The sequence below is a fragment of the Bison bison genome, unplaced genomic scaffold (assembly GCF_000754665.1).
Source record: "Bison bison bison isolate TAMUID 2011002044 unplaced genomic scaffold, Bison_UMD1.0 scf7180017864143, whole genome shotgun sequence".
Lineage (NCBI taxonomy): Eukaryota > Metazoa > Chordata > Mammalia > Artiodactyla > Bovidae > Bison > Bison bison.
Genome location: NW_011494715.1, coordinates 5,401,653 through 5,422,872, shown reverse-complemented (window position 1 = coordinate 5,422,872; position 21,220 = coordinate 5,401,653). Strand labels below are relative to the sequence as shown.

Genomic DNA, 21,220 nt, shown 5'->3' with positions numbered 1-21,220 from the left:
GAACGGGGAGAGAGGGGTGGGGGGCGGCGAGGAAAGTTAGTCTTTTGTATCCTAATCTCAGAAGTGACATCCCACCACTTCTGCTGTCTTATTTTGATTAAATTGAGTCATTAGTTTTAGCCCAGTCCCAAGGCAAGGGGATAAAACACAGGGTGGTGGGGAAACCAGGAGGTAAGTGTCTTTCGTAGCTCATTTTCTTTCGTGGTATAATGGGCCTGCTAGCCACTATGGAGAACAGTGTGGAGATTCCTTAAAAAACTGGAAATAGAACTGCCATACGACCCAGCAATCCCACTGCTGGGCATACACACCGAGGAAACCAGAATTGAAAGAGACACGTGTACCCTAATGTTCATCACAGCACTGTTTATAATAGCCAGGACATGGAAGCAACCTAGATGTCCATCAGCAGTTGAATGGGTAAGAAAGCTGTGGTACATATACACGATGGAATATTCAGTTCAGTTCAGTTCAGTCGCTCAGTCGTATCTGACTCTTTGTGACCCCATGAATTGCAGCACGCCAGGCCTCCCTGTCCATCACCAACTCCCAGAGTTCACTCAGACTCACGTCCATCGAGTCAGTGATGCCATCCAGCCATCTCATCCTCTGTCGTCCCCTTCTCCTCCTGCCCCCAATCCCTCCCAGCATCAGAGTCTTTTCCAAATTACTCAGCCATTAAAAAGAATGCGTTTGAATCAGTTCTAATGAGGTAGATGAAACTGGAGCCTATTTTACAGAGTAAAGTAAGTCAGAAAGAAAAACACCAATACAGTATACTAACTCATATATATGGAATTTAGAAAGATGGTGACAATAACCCTATATGCAAGACAGAAAAAGAGACACAGATGTATAGAACAGTTTTTTGGACTCTGTGGGAGAGGGTGAGGGCGGGATGACTTGAGAGAATAGCATTGAAACATGTATATTATCACATGTGAAATAGATCACCAGTCCAGGTTTGATGCATGAGACAGGGTGCTCAGGGCCAGTGCACTGGGATGACCCAGAGGGATGGGATGGGGAAGGAGGTGGGAGGGGGGCAGTTCAGGATGGGGAACACATGTACACCCATGGCTGATTCATGTCAATGTATGACAAAACCAATACAACATTGTAAAGTAATTAGCCTCCAATTAAAATAAATAAATTAAAAAAAAATAAAACGGGCCTGCTAGATGTAAAGAGCAGACTTTTGGACTATGTGGGAGAAGGCGAGGGTGGGATGCTTGAAGAGAATGGCACTGAGACATGTATATTTGCCGTATGTGAAATAGATGACCAGTCAAGCTCGATGCATGAAGCAGGGCGCTCAAAGCTGCTTCTCTGGGACGACCCAGAGGGATGGGGTGGGGAGGGAGGTGGGAGGGGGGTCCAGGACGGGGGACACATGTGCACCCGCGGCTGATTCATGCCGATGTACGGCAAGAGCCACCACAATATTGTAAAGTAATTAGCCTTCATTTAAAATAATTAATTTAAAAAATGGGCCTGCTAATGCCTAGGATGGAATCTAGGCCTGATGCTTTGGGAGCGAGAGTCTTAGCCGCTGGACTACCACAGAGGTGTCCGTCTTCATTTTTAATGTGTCATCACTGACTCATTTACATGGTGTGCCAAGCTCTGCACTGGCACTGGAGGGAAAATGACGTGTAGTACAGAGGCCCAGATTCATGCAGATTACAGTCTGGTCAAGATGATTAGTTTCTTCTTACCTAGAATTGACCTCATGTCTCCTCCCTTTCAGCTTATGTTACCACAATATATGCAGACACCGATTCAGCTGAAGCCAAATACCACCCTCCAGCTCCAAAACCACTGTCATTGGCCAAGAACATGTGATGAGAAGCTTTCATCAGCTGGAAGATTCCTTTTACAAGCATTTAGCACTTCCCCAGCGTAGGCTAGATTAAGAAGCTGGCCCTTCCCAGATGTCCTGGGGGCTCTGAGAAAGTCTGAAACCCTCAGTTTCCCAGCTGTAAAATGGGAGAGTTGGATAAAGGAACTTAAGAATAAAGTTTAGCTTTACTTTTTTATGATAGATATTGTCTGGACCTTTCTTGAAATTCCTCTGTAGGGGTAACTCCTCTGAGGATTTAGTTGTTAGTGTATAAAGATGCCCAGGAAGCGGTCTGGGATGGACCTGTCACACAGCTGATGGCCTCAGATTAATTGTGTGCATTCACTGTCTATTGTTAAACACACTGCTCCAAACTTAGTGGCTCAAAACAACACGTGTCCTCTCCCAGTCTCCAGGATCTGGAGAGTCAGGATCTCCAGGTCAGGATCTGGCCGTGACTGAGCTGGATGTCAGGTGTTGGATGGGGCTGCCATCTCACCTGCTGGCTCAGCTGGGGCAGGATCGATCTGCTTTCTGTCAGGTGTGTGGCCATGGGCAGACCTCAGTTCCTCATGGGCTGAAGGACGGAAGGCCTCCGCTTCTTCCTGTAGGCGTCCACAGGGAGCCCCAACATGGCAGCTTCCTTCATCAGAAGGGAACTGTGAGAAGAGCCAGGGAGGGAGGGAGGGAAAAAGAGAGAGAGGAAGAGGGAGAGGGGTGGTAAGTTAATCTTTTTTAACCTAATCTCAGTAGTGATATCGCAATACTTTTACTATATTATTTTCACTAAATTGAGTCACTAGTTTCAGCCCAGTCCCTAGTGGAGGGGTTAAAACCCAGTGTGGTGGGGAAACCAGGAGACAAGGTTTTTGGGGATTCATTTCAGAAACTGCCTACCATACTTTGTGACTTCAGGAAAGGAAATGCCTTTGTACCTTATTTTCTTTAGCTGTAAAATGGGATGCTCATGCCTATCTCCTAGCATACCCTGGTTTTTAATGTGTTATCATCAACTTATTTATTCTGTGCTGCAAGCTCTGAACTTGCATTGGAGGGAAAAATGATATATAATATAGAGTCCCAGACCTCAAGCATATTACAGTCTGGTCAAGTACATTAAGTTCATTTTGCCTTCCACTGGCTTGATATTTCTTCCCTTTAAGCTTATGCCACTGAAATATTTGTAGACACAAATTCAGCTGATGCCCAATACCACCACTCCAACTCCACAAGAATTGTCATTAGCCAAGAACACGTGATGAGAAACTTCCATGAGCCGAAGATTTCCTTAACTTGTATTTAGCATTTCCCCAACACAGACTAGATTAGGAGGCTCCATCCAAGGAAGAACGCATGTCCTACTCTGAAAAGAAAAATGCCACTACACCACCATGGGGAGATGGTTTGACTCCTCTGGCTAAAATTAGGGTTTCTCAAACCAAAGCCTCTGGGTCCCCAGGTAACGGGAATTGCCGGGAGCCAGCGTGAGGAACTCCGCCCGTGGCAAAGGTCATGAGGAAGGAGGCTTGACATACACAAAGGCGGGATTGAGCCTCAGGAGTCCCCCTGGAAATTCTCGAGCATCTACCCCCAAAACCAGAGTCTGCCTACTTTACTGCTTTGTGCTCTCACCTACACCTCTGACTTTACGGGGGGCTGTCCCCCACCAGCTCTTTCAGAGAAGGAGTTAACTTAGAGCTTCAGTTAATAATAATTCCTGGGCGTGACAGGAGTGTTTCAACCTACAAACTCCTCTTAAGGTTCTCTAGCCTGCCTGACAGGCTTGTCCAGCCACATGTGATTGTTCACAGCCTCCCAACCGTGAGAGGCACGAGATGCTCTAAACTTTCTAAAAACAGATTCTTTTGAGAAGTTAGAAAATTATTAGTATAGTATTAGTGGGCTAGTTAGGAATTATACCGGTGGAGGGTTTCATTGTTGAACCAATGTTTGCTGCTAAGTCTCCACATCCCCTGCCCTTATATACATTAATGAATATATAGAAGAAATAAGTATTAACCTTTGATATTAATCACGTTAGACCTTAGGCTAAGCAAATTCTTTCCTTAATTAAAACCCACTACACCCTCACCCTATAGGAATGTAACTTTATCTGGTACCTTCGGAAGGTGGTGTCTGTTTTAAGAATAATCACTCCTGGAGAAATAAGTGTTCTAGTTGACTGACCGCTATCACAAGGAGAGGGTCATAAATTGTCAGCAGGCCCCCTGGCCAGAAGATGATGTAACACCCCTAAGACCTTTGTATACATTTGTATAAAGCACCTGACTTTAATAAATGTCAGGACTGCTGACCCCGCGTGACTTTTGTGTAACATCTCAGTGTATAAAAACAGACCCTGGAAAATAAAAAAAGGGGATCAGTTCCTCGAAAGACTGGTCTCCCCATGTCGTTCTTTCTCTCACCTTCTGGCTGAATTCCCATCTGGAAAGTGGAGGCTCGTCAAGCCTACTAATTATGCCTGGGCTTCTAAGATCTGACCGGAGAGGGCTTAGTGTCTCCTCTCCTTCGGGAGAATGGGAGGATGCCTGCGGCCTACGTAGGTGATGTAAATTCCTTGCCTTGGAATTTTATTAGCTTTCCACGTAAACCAAGTTATTCAGCCTTTTTTCTCCACTGAATTTTCCTACTGAGCTATCCTCATTCTATTACTCTTTATATCTATAATTAATATTTAATTAAAGCTATTGTATCCTGATTTACCAAAGCCATCTCCCCTTCGAATTCCCTGGATCCACCGGGGCTGGACCCTGGCAGGGAATAGTATTGGTTCTCAGACTTTTTCTCTTACTATTCTCTTGCCTCTCTTTATTTTCTTCCCTCCCTCCATTCCTGCCTTTCTTAATTTTCAGCATTTTAATAATACTTCTTTTTTTTCACTCTTAACAACAATAATGTTTATTATACAAAGCATTATCATTTTCTCAATAGTCTTCACTCATTTATCAACAAACTTACACTGTACTCATTTAATAAATCAACAGTGTCAAACTACACTTCACTACTTTTCGACCTCCAAGCACTCAACTTAGAGACCAACAAAACAGTGCTCGGAGCACTAAAAGGAAAGAGAAGAAAACCTGGAAAGGTCAACTGAGATACTTAGGAGCAGTTAAAGGGGATGGGTGAGGGGAGGAATTAGATTCCCCAGCACCATCAGATTTCCCTCACGGGTCAAAGAGGTTTACAAAATCAGTTTTAAGACATAAGGTTAGAATTAGGGAATCAGAGGAAGCCATACTCTGGGATATTGCAGGTCATCCAAGTTCCTGGGTTGGCAGAAGTAAGAAAAAGAGGGGCAGAGAAGATGGGAATGGGGAGCATAGGAGAGGTAGGACAGACAGGAGGTGAGAAGGACAGAGGGAGAAAGCTGCGCCTAGAAGATGTAAAGGTCAGAACTTGTCATGAAGTGGAAAAACGAAAAGCCATAGTCACAAATCTGGAAGATGGACTACGGGAAGGGAAAGCCTGGAGTTTTATACCTTCCATGAGATGATGACAAATCCTGAAACCGTACAATGGCAGGCAGTGAGGTGCATTTAAGACTAAATCATCTGTTTTATAAGAGTGACACATTGGCAATCTTGTTTAACTAATTCTACTCTGTGGATTTAAAAACATTATGTGCCTAGAAGATAGCCACCCAGGCAGATTACATGCCTAACAGGCAATATAGAAGGGCTCCAGGCCAAGTGGGTCTGTAGAAAACAAAATTCAATTAATGTTACTGTCAAGTGAAGAGACAGCTGATTTCATTGTTTCTTCAACCCTTTTAATAATTTCCTAAAGCTAAGCCATTCTGATCACTTGAAATAAGCTAGTATTGCCAAATACTACATAATCAAATAGGTTGATTGTAATCAAACCCCAATTTTTCCTGAGCCTTAACTGCCTCTGTGATCCGGAACATAGTTGGCAGCATGGAAGTTATTATTATTTTTTTGGGGGGGCAGGGAGGGAAGTGGGGATCAACAATTGCCTAACTATATGTGTATGTAAACAAAAGAGATCAAACTGACCAATTAAATTAGCCATTCAGAATCCCTCTTGCCAAAAAGTTATAACCTTGAGACTGATTAAGCAAAACAGGTTTCTGCTACTCAGATGCTCTGAGTCTGGGAAGCACTGGCTTTGATGATAATCCTGATGATAATTCAGATTTTATTTCGATCTTCTCAGGCTCTTCTGTGAAGACTACTCTGCGCAGCAGGAAGAAGCCTCACACAAACGTGTTCCAGGATTGGCGTGGTTCTGTCCAAGGGGCGTCTCCCCACGCTCTTCAGTCGTCCACTTTCTTCATTCTGTTCTTCCTCCTTCAGCCTTTCCTCATCTTTATCGTTGTCCTCATCCCTGTGCTTGTCCTGCTCTTCCGAATCTGTTTTGGTTTTTCTTGTCTTTGTTCTTTTTCTTTTGCTCTGAAGCTTCCTTCTTGCCTTTCTGCTCCCTCCTATAAGCTTCCAGAGCTTCTTTTAACCGGGTAAGGAACCGCTGAAACTCCATCTCCTCCATGGCTGACAGCACATCGCTGGCATTCAGTGTCTTGCGCTTCCCTCTCATCGCGAAGCTGTTGGCACAGGATGTGGCATTAGCACAAAGACGCTGGCGGCGCGGGAGGTGGAGATGTTGACACCGTCCCGGAGCGCCTCCTTGATGATTCCGGTGATGACGGCGTTGGGAGGTTTAGGTCCTCGGGCCTCTCCGGCCGGCCGGGGACCGTGCCCGCGACCTCCGCTTCAGGCCCCTACGGCGTCCGCACTTCCCGCATCGCCGTAGTCTGACCCAGCGAGGCTTCCATCCTGCCCCGCGTGGCCCCAGTAATACCTCTTCTTACATTTCTCTCTGAGAAGGCCAACTACAAAAATCTGGGGTGTTGCTGGAATAACATAACACTGGTTATCTCAGAGTGATCTGAAACATAAGATGGTTCTTATTTGTGCCTCTGAAAAGCAAAAACTGGAAACCCAAGTTGGTATTTCCTAATAAATTCAGTTTGGCAGACATAGTATCTTAAGTGGTTAGTCTTTAGAGGACAGGTTGGGACACGTTGCTTTAAGTCATGGTAAATGCTGCCCTCCGGTGGACACATGTGGACATTACACTATGAATGAGGCGCCAAGAGCAAAGGCGCTTGAAAACTTGTTACTGAACATCTTCGCCTAAGGGGGTCTGTTTGTTGTTTTTCTTTTCTCTTGAGGGATTTCTTGGGACCCTGAAAAATTCTGACTTGTCTTCAGAACCACTTTCCACATCCCAGGAGCTAAAAAATATCTGCAATTTTCTGGCTTATAAGCTACCAAATCTAGCTTTTGTAACTACCTCCTTCCCTCTTGCCTACCTGTGGCTCGCTTACAAACTTCTCTCTTTAGAAAGCAACCAGGTATCCCTATTTTCCAGGGCTCTTAACAATTCCACTCATGTCTGTTTCTTGCTGCTGGGGAAGGAGGTGGAGAACCAAGGGTATAAAGAGATAAAGAGATAGTGAGGAACTTCTTTTCATTGTGAACATCAAGGAGCAAATATAGTTGGGCTTCCACTCTTGCACCAAATATTCAAAGCTATGGCAGACCTAGACAGCATATTAAAAAGCAGAGGCATTATTTCACTGATAAAGGTCTTGTATAGTCAAAGCTATGGGTTTTTTTTAGTAGTCATGTATAGAAGTGAGAGTTGGACCATAAAGAAGGCTGAGCACAGCAGAATTGATGCTTTTGAATTGTGGTGTTGGAGAAAACTTTTGAGAGTCCCTTGGACTTCAAGGAGATCAAACCGGTCAATCCTAAAGGAAATCAACCCTGAATGTTCATTGGAAGCACTGATGCTGAAGCTGAGGCTCCAATAACTTTGGTCATTTGATGCAAAGAGCCAACTAATTGGAAAAGACCCTGATGCTGGGAAAGACTGAGGGCAGGAGAAGGGGATGACAGAGGACAAGATGGTTGGATGGCATCATTGACTCAATGGACATGAGTTTGAGCAAAGCTCCAGGAGATGGGGAAGGACCAGGAAGCCTGGTGTGCTGCAGTCCATGGGATCACAAAGAGTTGGACACAACTGAGCAGCAACAGCAACAAGAAAACATGTACAAGCTATTTATATAAAACATATGAGTGCACAAAACCCAAGAAGGCATCATTGCAGCCTTAAATAGCAAGAGAGGTGAGGATGAAGTTGTGTAGACAGACACTTGGATGGAGAAGCAAACTGGGCTGAGTTCCTGGCCCTTCCAAATGTCATGGGGGCTCTGAGAAAGTCTCAGTTCCTCAGTTTCCCAGAGGTAAAATGAGGAAGTTGGATAAAGGAGCTTTAAGGACAAGTTTAGCTAGACTTTTGTATGATTTATAGTGCCTGGACCTTCTTGAAATTGCTATTCAGGGGCACTTCCTCTGAGGATTTAGTTGTTCGTGTATAAAGATGCCCAGGAAGTGGTCTCAATGGAAGTGAAGGTGAAAGTCCTTCAGTTTGTCCAACTCTTTGTGACCCTGTGGACTATAGTGGTCTCAGGTGGACCTTCAAATATCTGATTGCCTCATTTTTAATGGCGAGTATTTGTTCTCTATTTTGAAGCATATTACCCCAAACTTAGTGGCTCAAAACAACATGTGTCATCTCCCAGTCTCCGCGGGTCAGGATCTGGCCGTGACTGAGCTGGATGTCAGGTGTCGGATGGGGCTGCCATCTCACCTGCTGACTCAGCTGGGGGAGGATCCATCTGCTTTCTGTCAGGTGTGTGGTCGCGGGCAGACCTCGGTTCCTCATGGGCTGAAGGACGGAAGGCCTCCGCTTCTTCCTGTGGGCGTCCACAGGGAGCCCCAACATGGCAGCTTCCTTCATCAGAAGGGAACTGTGAGAAGAGCCAGGGAGGGAGGGAGGGATAAAGAGAGAGAGGAAGAGGGGTGGTAAGTGAATCTTTTTTAACCTAATCTCAGTAGTGATATTGCAATACTTTCACTATATTATTTCCACTAAATTGAGTCACTAGTTTTAGCCCAGTCCCAAGGGGATGGGTTATAACCCAGTGTGGTGGGGAAACCAGGAGACAGGGTTCTTTGGGATTTATTTCAGAAGTCGCCTGTCATACTGTGTGCCTTCAGAAAAGAATATGCCTTTGTACCTCATTTTCTTTAGGTAGAAATGGGATGCTAATGCCCATCTCGTAGGTCTATGGTAAGAAACACATGCAGAGTACTGGGAATGTAGTAGTTAAGAACTCAGTGACCATTGCTTTGCATGCATTCGTTATTGGAGGCCTTCCATAAAAATAACTGCAGAACTGAATTATCCAGTCTGTTTCATGTTTTCTCCCTCAACAACCTTCTGCTCTCTAAGGCGTAATAGCAATGGGAAATAATGAAAACACTGTGATTTATCTTATCTTTAAAGTTATAAGTCAAAATAATAAAATAATCTTTAAGCCACCAATTATATCCAGCAAAGAAATTAAATAGTCATTGCAGCACTGGTTTCTGTATTTCTCACCATTATATTCCCAGCACCACAGCCTCTGGTTCATGGCAGACACTTAGAAAATATCTCTTGAATTGTATGCTGTTTTGTTTTATAAATGGTTTCTCAAGGAAACCGGTAAAACATGTTGCTTGGACTTAAAGGGACAAGTTTCTTGGTACCACAGTGAATATTATTAAAAAGAAAAGAATGAAAACATCATTGTCTTATCTTTATTTAAAGTTAGGGATTTCTAGATGGAACACCAGGAATTTCTGGTCTTTTAAGAAGGAAACTTCCCAGGGAAGGCCATATCTTTAGGGTAAGGATGGGCTGACCCAACAAGGGATCTGTTCTCCAGGCTTCTACCTTCTGGGTGGTATAGGAAACGTCAGACTGTGCCCGGACTTGTGGTTCATTCTCTGGACTCTGCAACAGGCAGGAGCAAATACAAATGCAAATCCCCTCTGGGGATAAGAAGCTTTATCTGAGGCTTCAAATGCTTCCTATAAATATTTCCTCTAGGACAGTTAGAGCACACAGAGGTAATGCATGCAAAGAAGATCAGAACTGCGATTGAGAAGCAGAGAAAACAACAGGATGAGGGCCACAAAGTCACAGGCTATGGGAACTGTCAGGCACAAGTGAGCGACTATACTGACTTATTATGTTTAAACCTACTGCCCAAAGTCAGTTCAGTTCAGTCAGTCATGTCCGACTCTTTGTGACCCCATGGACTGCAGCACACCAGCCTCCCTGTCCTTCAGCATCTCCCAGAGCTTACTCAGAGTCATGTCCTTTGAGTTGATGATGTCATCCAACCATCTCATCCTCTGTTGTCCCCTTCTCCTCCCGCCTTCAATCTTTCCCAGCATCAGGGTCTTTTCCAGTGAGTCAGCTCTTCACATCAGGTGGCCAAAGTATTGGAGCTTCAGCTTCAGCATCAGTCCTTCCAATGAATATTCAGGACTGATTTCCCTTAGGATTGATTGGTTTCATCTCCTTGTGGTTCAAGGGACTCTCAAGAGTCTTCTCCAACACCACAGTTCAAAAGCATCAATTCTCTGGTGCTCAGCTTTCTTTATAGTCCAACTCTCACATCCATACATGATTATTGGAAAAACTATAGTTTTGACTAGATGGACCTTTGTTGGCAAAGTAAATGTCTGTGCTTTTTAATATGCTGTCTAAGTTGGTCATAGCTCTTCTTCCAAGGAGCAAGTGTCTTAATTTCATGGCTGCAGTCACCATCTGCAGTGATTTTGGAGATCACTACTGCCCTCAACCGGAGAAGGCAATGGCATCCCATTCCAGTACTCTTGCCTGGAAAAATACCATGGATGGAGGAGCCTGGAAGGCTGCAGTTCATGGGGTTGCTGAGGGTCGGACACAACTTAGTGACTTCACTTTCACTTTTCACTTTCCTACATTGGAGAAGGAAATGGCAACCCTCTCCAGTGTTCTTGCCTGGAGAATCCCAGGGACGGGGGAGCCTGGTGGGCTGCTGTCTGTGGGGTCCCACAGAGTCGGACACAACTGAAGTGACTTAGCAGCAGCACTGCCCTCAGTAGTGAATGTATGGAGTCCTGACCACCGGTCCACATATTCATAGGTTCTGAGGCTTAGGATGGAGTGAGCTATGAGGTATCACAGGTGGGAAGAGATACACCATTCAAATATTAACCAAAAAGAAGGTTGGTATGGTTTTATTTCTACCAGACAAGATAAACTTTAAGGAAGAAACAAAAGAAAACCTAAATAAGTGGTTATATATGCTCTGCTTGCCAACAGGAAGACTTAGTTTCATGAAGGTACCCGTTTTCCCTAGTTGATCTATAGATTCAGTACCATCCCAAACAAAGGCTTAGCTGGAGATTTTGTAGACAGACAAGCTGAACCTAAAATTTACATAGCAAAAAACATAGGAAAAAAAGTAGTCAAAATAATTTTGGAAAGAAAGAAACATGTTGGAAGATACACATTCCCTGACTTTAAAATTACAGTGCATCTATAGTAATCAGGACAGTGAGGTACTGTTGAAGTAATAGACTGTATATCTATGTGTATGTGAATTAGACTCCCACAGATATGGTCAACTGATGTTTTTAACAAGGTTATTAAAGCAGTTCAAGGGAGAAAGAAGAATCTTTTCAACAAGTAATACGGGAACAGTTGGACGGTCATATGCAACCCCTCTCCCAGACAAACAAATCACCAACTCCCCCCAAAACTGTTGACCCATACCTCAGATTTTATACAAAAAATTGCCTTAAAATACATCATAGACTTTAATATAAAGCCTTAATTATTAAACTTCTCAAAGGAAACAGAGAAAACTTTTGTGACCTTGAGTTAAAGAAACTTTTTGGGCATGGCACCCAAAGCATTGTCCTTATAAAAACTGTAAATGGGTTTAGATAAATTAAAACCTGTTTCTCTGTGAAAGGTGTTGTTAAGAGAATGAAAAGATAAGCCACCTGCTGGGAGAAAATATTTATAAATCACATTGGATGGCAAAGGGATTGTATATAGAACTCTCAAAATTCAACAACAATAAAAAATAACCACATTTTTAAAATAAGCCAAAGATTTGAACAGATATTGTCAACAAAGATATATAGATGCAAATAAGCTCGTGCAAAGTTGTTCAACATTGATCACTGGGGAAAGGCATATTAAAAGTTCAATAAGATGCTGCTATATATGTAATAGAATGGTTAAAACAAAATACACGTGGCTGTATTTAAAGTGGATAACCAGCAAGGACCTACTGCATAGCACAGGGAGCTCTGCTCAATATTATGTAACAACCTAAAAGAATCTGAAAAAGAAGAGATACAGGTACAACTAAATCACTCTGATGTACACCCGAAACTATCACAATATTATTATTCAACTGTAACATAAAATAAAATGTTGACAAAACAAAGCAAACAAAAACCCAGTAATACCAGCAGCTGGTAACGATGCTGAGTGATGGGAACTCTCACCCATCGCTGGTGGGAAGGCAAAATGGTCCAGCCACATTGGTAGCAATCTGCCAGTTTCTTATGAAGTTTAACATACATTTATCACATCACCCAGTAACTCCAAAGGAGGAAAATAAAACTTCTCTGGGAAACCTGTATGTAAATGTTTATAGCAGCTTTGTTCTCAACCACCAGAAACCTAGAGTGAACTTGAGTGTGCTTCAGCTGGTGAACGGATGAGCAGATCTTGCTCCCAGACAGCGGAATACCGCTTAGCAACACAAAGAACAAATTACTGATATGTACTTGCCACAACATAGATGAATCTTGAACTAGAGCGGTGTGAAAGAAGCCAGAGTCAAAAGGCTGTGTGCTTAATGGTTCTCTTTATATGCTATTCTGCAGAAGGGAGAACTGTAGCAATAGGAAACAAAGTGGTGATGGTCAGGGCCATCTACATAGGAAAGAACAAAAGGCCTTGAGGGGATGGGATTGTCCGGAATCTTGATTGCGGTGATGGTCACGGAACGCTATGCATTTCCCAGTAACTCTTAGATCTGTACCCAAAGTTCACTGTTTGTAAAATAAAAACACCTTAGGACTTTAAGGCAAAAAGCAAGAGTCATGTCAAAATGATAAAAGATCGATTCATCAGAAAGACTTTTTGATCTCCAAACCTGCATTTACCTAACAACCGTTTGCCAAATTTAATTAAAGAGAATTTGACAGAATCGTAGGAGAAATAACCAATCTACAATCATGCTGGAAGATTAAAGACCCTTAACTCTCAATAATTGATAGAAGAAGAAGCAGGAGTCACACTGAGCCCAGTAACTGCATAATAACATTTTTTCTCCTTTTTTAAATTAAAAAATATATTTTATTTATTTTATTTTTGGCTGTTCTGGGTCTTTGTTGCTGTGCTTGGGCTTTCTCTAGCTGTGGTGAGTGGGGGCTACTCTCCAGTTGCTACACACAGGTTTCTCACTGTCGTGGCTTCTGTGGTTGTGGAGCCCAAGCCCTAGAACTTGGGCTCTATAGTGGTGGCTCCCAGGCTTAGTTGGCCCATGGCATATGGAATCTTCCGGGGCTAGGGATCGAACCTGTGTCCCCTGCATCTGCCAGCGGATTCCCATCCACTGGACCACCAGGGAAGTCCCAGAATAACATTTTCTGAGTGCACATTTTATGTTTAAAATATTTCACTGTGTTCTGGGCTTCAAGTAAATAATTTTAAAGTATCAAAATCACACAATGTTTATATTTTTTAACAAAATAGGATTATGCTAGAAATCAGTAATAAAAATGTAACAAAATGTCTCCATGAATTTGGAAATTAAGAACTGTACATCTAAATAATAATGAATGCAAAAGGAAATGATAATGGAAATTTTAAAATATTTCGAATTGAACAATAATAAAAACATTACATTTTAAAACTTGTAGCAAAAATAGTACTCAGTGGGAAATTTATAGCTCTTAAAAGGTATATTCTAAAAGGATAAAGACTGAAAAAAATGAGTTAAGTATACTTCTTAACTAATTAAAAATAAAATAAATTATCAAAAGTAAAAAGAAGGAATAGTTATGATAAAAGCAGAAATCAGTGGACTAGAAAATAGGGAGTTTTGATACAGTCAGAAATAGTTCTTCCAAAAAGATTAATAAGTTTGACAGACCTTTGGTGAGACTGATTGAGGAAAAAAAGAAAAATGTTACAAACAGGCATGAGTGAAAAGGGAACATAAATTAGATATATTTAAAATGAATGATGTAAAGGAAATCAATCCTGAATATTCACTGGAAGGACTGATGCTGAAGCTCCAATTCTTGGTCACTTGATGTGAAGAGCCAACTCACTGGAAAAGACCTTGATGCTGGGAAAGATTGAAGGCAGGAGGAGAAGGTGTGACAGAGATGAGACTGTTAGATGGCATCAGCAACTCAACTGACATGAGTTTGAGCAAACTCCAGGAGATGCTGAAGGACAGGGAAGCCTGGTGTGCTGCAGTTCATGGGGTTGCAAAGAGTCGGACACAACTGAGCAACTGAATAGCAAGATATTATGAATAATGTTATGCCAAAAATCAGATGAAATGGACAAATTCCTGGAGAAAAGATTTACCAAAATTGAATTTTGGTTCTATAACAAGATTCTGGTTATGGATACACAAGAAATTATATTCTAAAAGTTGTTGAATTGTACACTTAAAATGCTCAAGTTTGATAGTATATAAATTATACCTCAATATGGTTGTTTAAAATGAAAATTAACTCTGGAAGTAAAAGCAAACCCCCAAATTCTTAAAATCATTGGAAAAATTGATTTAGTAATGAAAAATCTTCCTGCAAACAAAATTCCAGGCCCAGATGGTTTCACTGAAAGTTCGACCCAATTATTCAAGGAACAAATAATTCCAGTCTTACATAAACTTTTTAGAAAATAGACAAAGAGGCTTATTCTAACTCATTTCTGAAGCTGTTATAACCTTGATAACAAATTCTGACATGGATAGTAGGCAAAAAAATACAGCCAACCTCACAGAAGCAGAAGATATTAAGAAGAGGTGGCAAGAATACACAGAAGAACTGTACAAGAAAGATCTTCATGACCCAGATAACCATGATGGTGTCACTCACTTAGAGCCAGACATCCTGGAATGCAAAGTCAAGTGGGCCTTAGGAGGCATCACTGCGAACAAAGCTAGTGAAGGTGATGAAATTTCACTTGAGCTATTTCAAATCCTAAAAGATGATGCTGTGAAAATGCTGCACTCAATATGCCAGCAAATTTGGAAACATCAATAACCTCAGATATGCAGATGACACTACCCTTATGGCAGAAAGTGAAGAGGAACTAAAAAGCCTCTTGATGAAAGTGAAAGAGGAGAGTGAAAAAGCTGGCTAAAAACTCAACATTCAAAAAAACAAAGATCATGGCATCTGGTCCCATCACTTCATTGCAAATAGGTGGGGAAACAATAGAAACAATGACACTTTATTTTCTTGGGCTCCAGAATCACTGCAGATGGTGCCTACAACCATGAAATTAAAAGATGTTTGCTCCTTAGAAGAAAAGCTATGACAAACCTAGACAGCATATTGAAAAGCAGAGACATTGCTTTGCTGACAAAGGTCTGTAAAAGCTATGGTTTTTCCATTAGTCAAGTATAGATATGAGAGCTGGACTATAAAGAAAGCTGAGTGTTGAAGAATTGATGCTTTTGAACTGTGGTGTTGGAGAAGACTCTTGAGAGTCCGTTGGACTGCAAGGAGATCAAACCAGTCAATCCTAAAGGAAATCAATCCTGAATATTCATTGGAAGGACTGATGCTGAAGCTGAAGCTCCAATACTTTGGCCACCTGATGCAAAGAACTGACTCATTTGAAAAGACCTTGATGCTGGGAAAGATTGAAGGCGGGAGGAGAAGGGGACAACAGAGGATGAGATGGTTGGATGACATCACCAACTCAATGGACATGACTTTGAGTAAGCTCTGGGAGATGCTGATGGACAGGGAAGCTGATGTGCTGCAGTCCAGGGGGTCACAAAGAGTCAGGCATGACTGACTGAACAACAATAACAACAACAATTTCACATATATACAAAAATTCTAGGCAAAATATTAGCAAATAGGATCCAGCAATATATAAAAAGGATAATATATTGTCACAAAGTTGGTTTATTCTAGTGGTGGAGAAATAATTTTTTTTCAGGAAATAGTGTTAGGATGAATTAGGTGTCCATTTGGGAAAAAAATTAAGTTGGATTCCTATTTAATGTCATTTACAATAAAACATTTCTAGGTGGATAAAATGAAAGGAAAATTAGTTAGGAGATGTTACAGGAGGGAATTAAATGATCTTGGAATATTTTAAATACTTTTACATGAGACACAAATTTCCTGACCTTATAGTCAGGAAAAGACCAAGTTTTTGACTATATAAAACATTAGGAATTCCTATTTATTAAGACTTTATAAAAAATTTTAAAAGCCACAGAAAAGAAAAATGATATTTGTTTCAGCACATATAATTCATAAAGGACAGGTGTCTGGCACATAAAAATAACCTCTGTAAATCAATAAAAAGTCAGTTTTCCCCAAATGATGAAAACACTTGAATAAAGGAAATCCGGAAGTCCAATGAACAGATGAAAAATTGTTCAACTTTCTTTGTAATCAAGGAAATGCAAATTTAAACCACTGTAAAATACCAATATACCTTCATGTGTTGGGAGAAATAAAAATGTCCAACAACTATCAAACACTTAAAGAAAAATTAATACCAATTCTTTCCAAACTCTTACAAAAAATTGCAAGAAACCAATAGCCTAGAAAAGGAAGGAACACTTTATTTTATGGGGCTAGTATTATCCTGATGGGGCTTCCCAGGTGGTGAAGAACCCACCTGCCAATGCAGGAGGTGTGGGTTCAATCCCTGGGTTGGGAAGATCTGTAGAAGAAGGAAATGGCAACCCACTCCAGTATTCTTGCCTGGAAAATTCCATGGACCGAGGAGCCTGGTGGGCTACAGTCTGTGGGGTCATAAAGAGTCGGACACGACTGAGCCACTGAACAGCATAAACAATTATCTTGGTAGCAAACCCAGCAAAGACATCACAAGAAAAGAAAACCACAGACCAATCAATGTCATGAACATAGACATAAAAATCCTCAACAAATGACTGGGAACTAGGACTTAATAATAAGTGAAAAGATTATACACTGGGATCAAATGGGATTTTTCCCAGAAGAGGAAGCTTGGTTTAGCATTCAAAAATTAATTAATGTAATATGCTGCATCAGTAGAATATAGGACATATATGGTCATCTGAATGCATGCAGAAAAACATTTCACAAAACTCAGTTCCTTGTCATGATAAAAGCACTCAACAAACCAGGAATACAAGGAAAATTCCTCAATCTGATAAGGGACATCTATGAAAAACCTACAGCTAACATCATACTTAACGTGAAAGCTTTCCCCCTAAAATCAGGAACAAGGCAAGGACATTCACTTTCACTATTCTATACATCATTGTGCTAGAGTTTCTAGACAGAGCAATAATGGAAGCAAATGAAATAAAATGCATACATACTGGTGAGGAAGAAATAAAACTACTTGTCTTTGATATGATCTTGTATATAGAAAATCCTAGGGAATCCACTAAAAATGTTTTAGAACTAATAAGTGAGTTCTACATGGTTGCAGGATACAAAGTCAATATACAATGATCATTTGTATTTCTATTAATATACAGTAGAAATGAGCAAATCGAAATTGAAATTAAGAAAACTTTTCCATTTTCAATCGCACCAAAAACATAGATATGTAAGAATAAATTAACAAAGGCCATGTAAGATATATATACTGAAAATTACAAAACATTATTGAAAGAAATTAAAGGCCTAAATAAACGGAGACATTCTATGTTCATGAATGAAAAGACTTAAAATTGTTAAGATGGCAATTCTCTCCAAATCGATATACACTTTCAACATAATCACTATCAAAATCCCAGTTGAATTACAGAAGTCAGCAAGCTGATCCTAAAATTCATATGGAAATGCAAGGACCCATGACAGCCAAAATGATCTAGATAAAGAAGGACCGAGTTGGACTCACATTTCCTGATTCAAAACTTGCAACAAAACAAAACTTACTACAAAGTGACAGTAATCAAGACAGTGTGATACCGGTATAAAGACAGACGCGTACAGATCAATGGAATAGGATTGAGAGCCCAGAAGTAAGCGTTCATTACCTACAGTTAATTGATTTGTGACAGGAGTGCCAAGATAATTCAATGTAAATAGACGTGTAAATAACTACCTACATGGAATAAAATCGGACTCACATCGCACACAATATACAAAAATTAAATCAAAATAGATAAAAGCTAATTGTAAGAGCTAAACTTAAATTCTTAAAAGAAAACATAGATGTAAATCTGCATGGCCTTGGATTGTGTGATGGTTTCTTAAATATGATACCTAAAACACAAGCAATAAAATAAAATATAGCTAAACTGAACATCAAAATGTTAAACTTTTGTGCTTAAAAAAACACCATGAAGAAAGTGAAAACCCATAGTATGGGAGAAAATTTTTACAAGTCATATATCTGGTAAGGGATATATATATATATAAGGATATATTGGGTATATATAAGGGATATATATTTATATATATACACACACACACATATATATATTTGGAGAAGGAAGTGGCAACCCACTCCAGTATTCTTGCCTGGAGAATCCTATGGACAGAGGAGCCTGGCAGGCTCGCAAGAGCTGGACACGACTTAGGGACTAAACTACTACTATATATATATATAAAGTAATAAAAAGACAATCCAATTTTTAAATGGGCAATGGATCTGAATAGACATTACTTCAGAGAAGATAAACAAATGACCAATAAACATATGAAAAGGTGTCCGACATCATTGGCTATGATGGAGAGGCAAATCAAAACAGAAGGAAATATCAAGTCACACCCACTGAAATGGCTATTAAAAAAAAGAAAGATAGCAACAAGAAGAAGAAGATATGGAGAAATTGGACCATCATAGGCTGCTGGTGAGAATGTAAAATGGTGCAGCTGCTTTGGAAAACTGTCTGGCAGGTCCTTAACAGGGTAACCATAGAATTGCCATACGATCAGGGCCTCCACTCCTGGGCTTGTATATACACAAGACATTGAAACATGTCCACACAAAAACTTGTAAATGAGTGTTCACGGTGGCATTTTCATAATAGCCAAAAAGAGGAAACACGTTGATGCTCATCACTGATAAATGGATAAATATTAATAGTCATACAGTGGAATATTATTTGGTATAAGAAATGAAACACTAATTCATGCTATGGTGTGGGTGAAGCTTGAGCAGCAATGCTTAGTGAAAGATGCCAGTCCCAAAGGCCCATATGATTCTACTTACATGAAATGAAATAAACAGGAAACTCTATAGGGAAAGAAAGTAGGCCACCATGTTGTCTAGGGAGTTGTGGGGATGAGCAGTGATGTCTAAGAGGTTTGGGGTTTTGTGGCAATTAAAACATCCTAAAATTTTAAAATTATTAATTCTTTTTTAAGCTTTATTGAGGTATTACTATTTATTTAAAGTGTATATTGTGATGACTTGATTTATGTATATAAAAATGTTCAAAAATTGTGATGATATAAGCACAGCTCTGTGAATATCCTAAAAACCATCAAATTTTACAGTTTGAAAAGGTGAATTGTGTGGTATGTGAATTATACCCAGTAAAGCTGCTAAAAATTTGTTTTGTACAAACAAAAAAAAACCCTCTGAAAATACCAGGTGTCAAGGAAGTTATGGGGTAATGGAAACTCTCAGGTGCTACTCATGGGAGATGCAAATTAGTATAACCATTTTTGTCTTTACTTTTATTTATTTTCTTTTTTGGCCTCAAGCTTTTATGTCTCATAGCTTGCAAGGACCTTAGTTCTCTGACCAGGGATTGAACCCACACACTTGGAGTAAAAGCTGAGTCTTAGCCACTGGCCCGCCAGAGAATTTCCAGTGTAACTACTTTGGGAAGATGTTTGGCAGTACTGTCTAATAGTTGAAGATATGTATGCCTGTGACTCAGTAATTTTATTCCTGTCTATAGCCCTAGAGAAAATTGTATACACATGGCCCAGGATACATTTATAAGAATAACAGCATTATTTGTAATAACTCCACCCTGGAAACAACCCAAATGTCCATCAGTAGAATTTGTAATTTAATTGTGATATAGTCCTATGATAGAAACAGATCAAGAAAGAGAATGAACGACTTAGAACTATTCTCAGCAAACATGGATGAATCCTAAAAACTTAATGTTGAGGGGAAGAAAGAAGGCACAAAAAATATAGACAGTTCATTTACGTAAAATTCAAAGCCAGCTCAAACTACAGTTTAGCATTTAGGGGTATATCTCTAGGTAATAGAACATTTTAAAAAATACAAGAAAATGATTATTTCAAAAGTCAGTATGGTGTTTACCTTCTCGTTGTGGGGAAGAGACCTGTGGGGGTTTGGGGACCCCCTTCCTTGACCTGGTGTGATTACATAGCTGTAGGTTAATGTTGTTCATTAAACGTACTTTTGTATGTTTTTTGTCTTTTTCTGTATGTAATAATTTACAGTAAAAAAAGGTCAAAGAAAAGCTTGACAGTTTTGGAACTAACAAAAGGAATATTTTGTTAATATTTTAAACTTACTTAAAATTTATTATTTATAGGTATTTGGAGTGAAGTGGGGGGGATTATATGTGCTTACATATTATGCTGAACTCGTGACCCAGAAGTTGATATATTGCATTATAAAGAAAAGAACTCATTACCAGTAGTGGCTGTAGTGGGACTATATGCTGAGGTTCAGGACTGGTTTAGATGAATGGATGCAAGAGAGATCGCAAAGGGTGATACACAGTATAAATTCCTAACCTTTTGAAGCGGGTGTCAAAGAGGGTAATTGGATTCCCTTCAACATGCTTCTTGTTGCTGCTGTCAGATCGAAAGATACCCTGGATCGATGGAGGGGCTGACCCAGGAAGTCAAATCTCATCTCCTTCGGTAACAACAGAACACACAAATTCTTCCCCAGAGGATCTCAGTCCATGCCCTGTGCCCAGAATGAAGGTCGCAGCTGACCAGCCAGAGTTTGCCATGCAATTTAGGACTAGAGTAGATTCTAGGTCCCAGTTTTTAAATAATTTACAGTCTGACCGGGGAGACCAAAGGGACATCCTTGAATAGGAATTTTAAATTTTAAATTATGTGGTTTTAATTATAAAGGTATTAGAAGGGAAAGTATTTGTAAATTTCATGCCAGAAAAACTTACAGATCAATAAGAAAAGTATAACCACCTAACAGAAAAATGGACAGAGGACCTGAATACACAGTTCCCAGAAAAAAAAAATT

At 40.4% G+C, this 21,220-nt stretch overlaps 1 pseudogene; it reads right to left on the bottom strand.

Annotated features, from left to right (window-relative positions):
* Positions 1-8,680, bottom strand: part of LOC104988858 — a 64,854-nt pseudogene extending 56,174 nt beyond the window's left edge.
* Between the last annotated feature and the right edge of the window lie 12,540 nt (positions 8,681-21,220).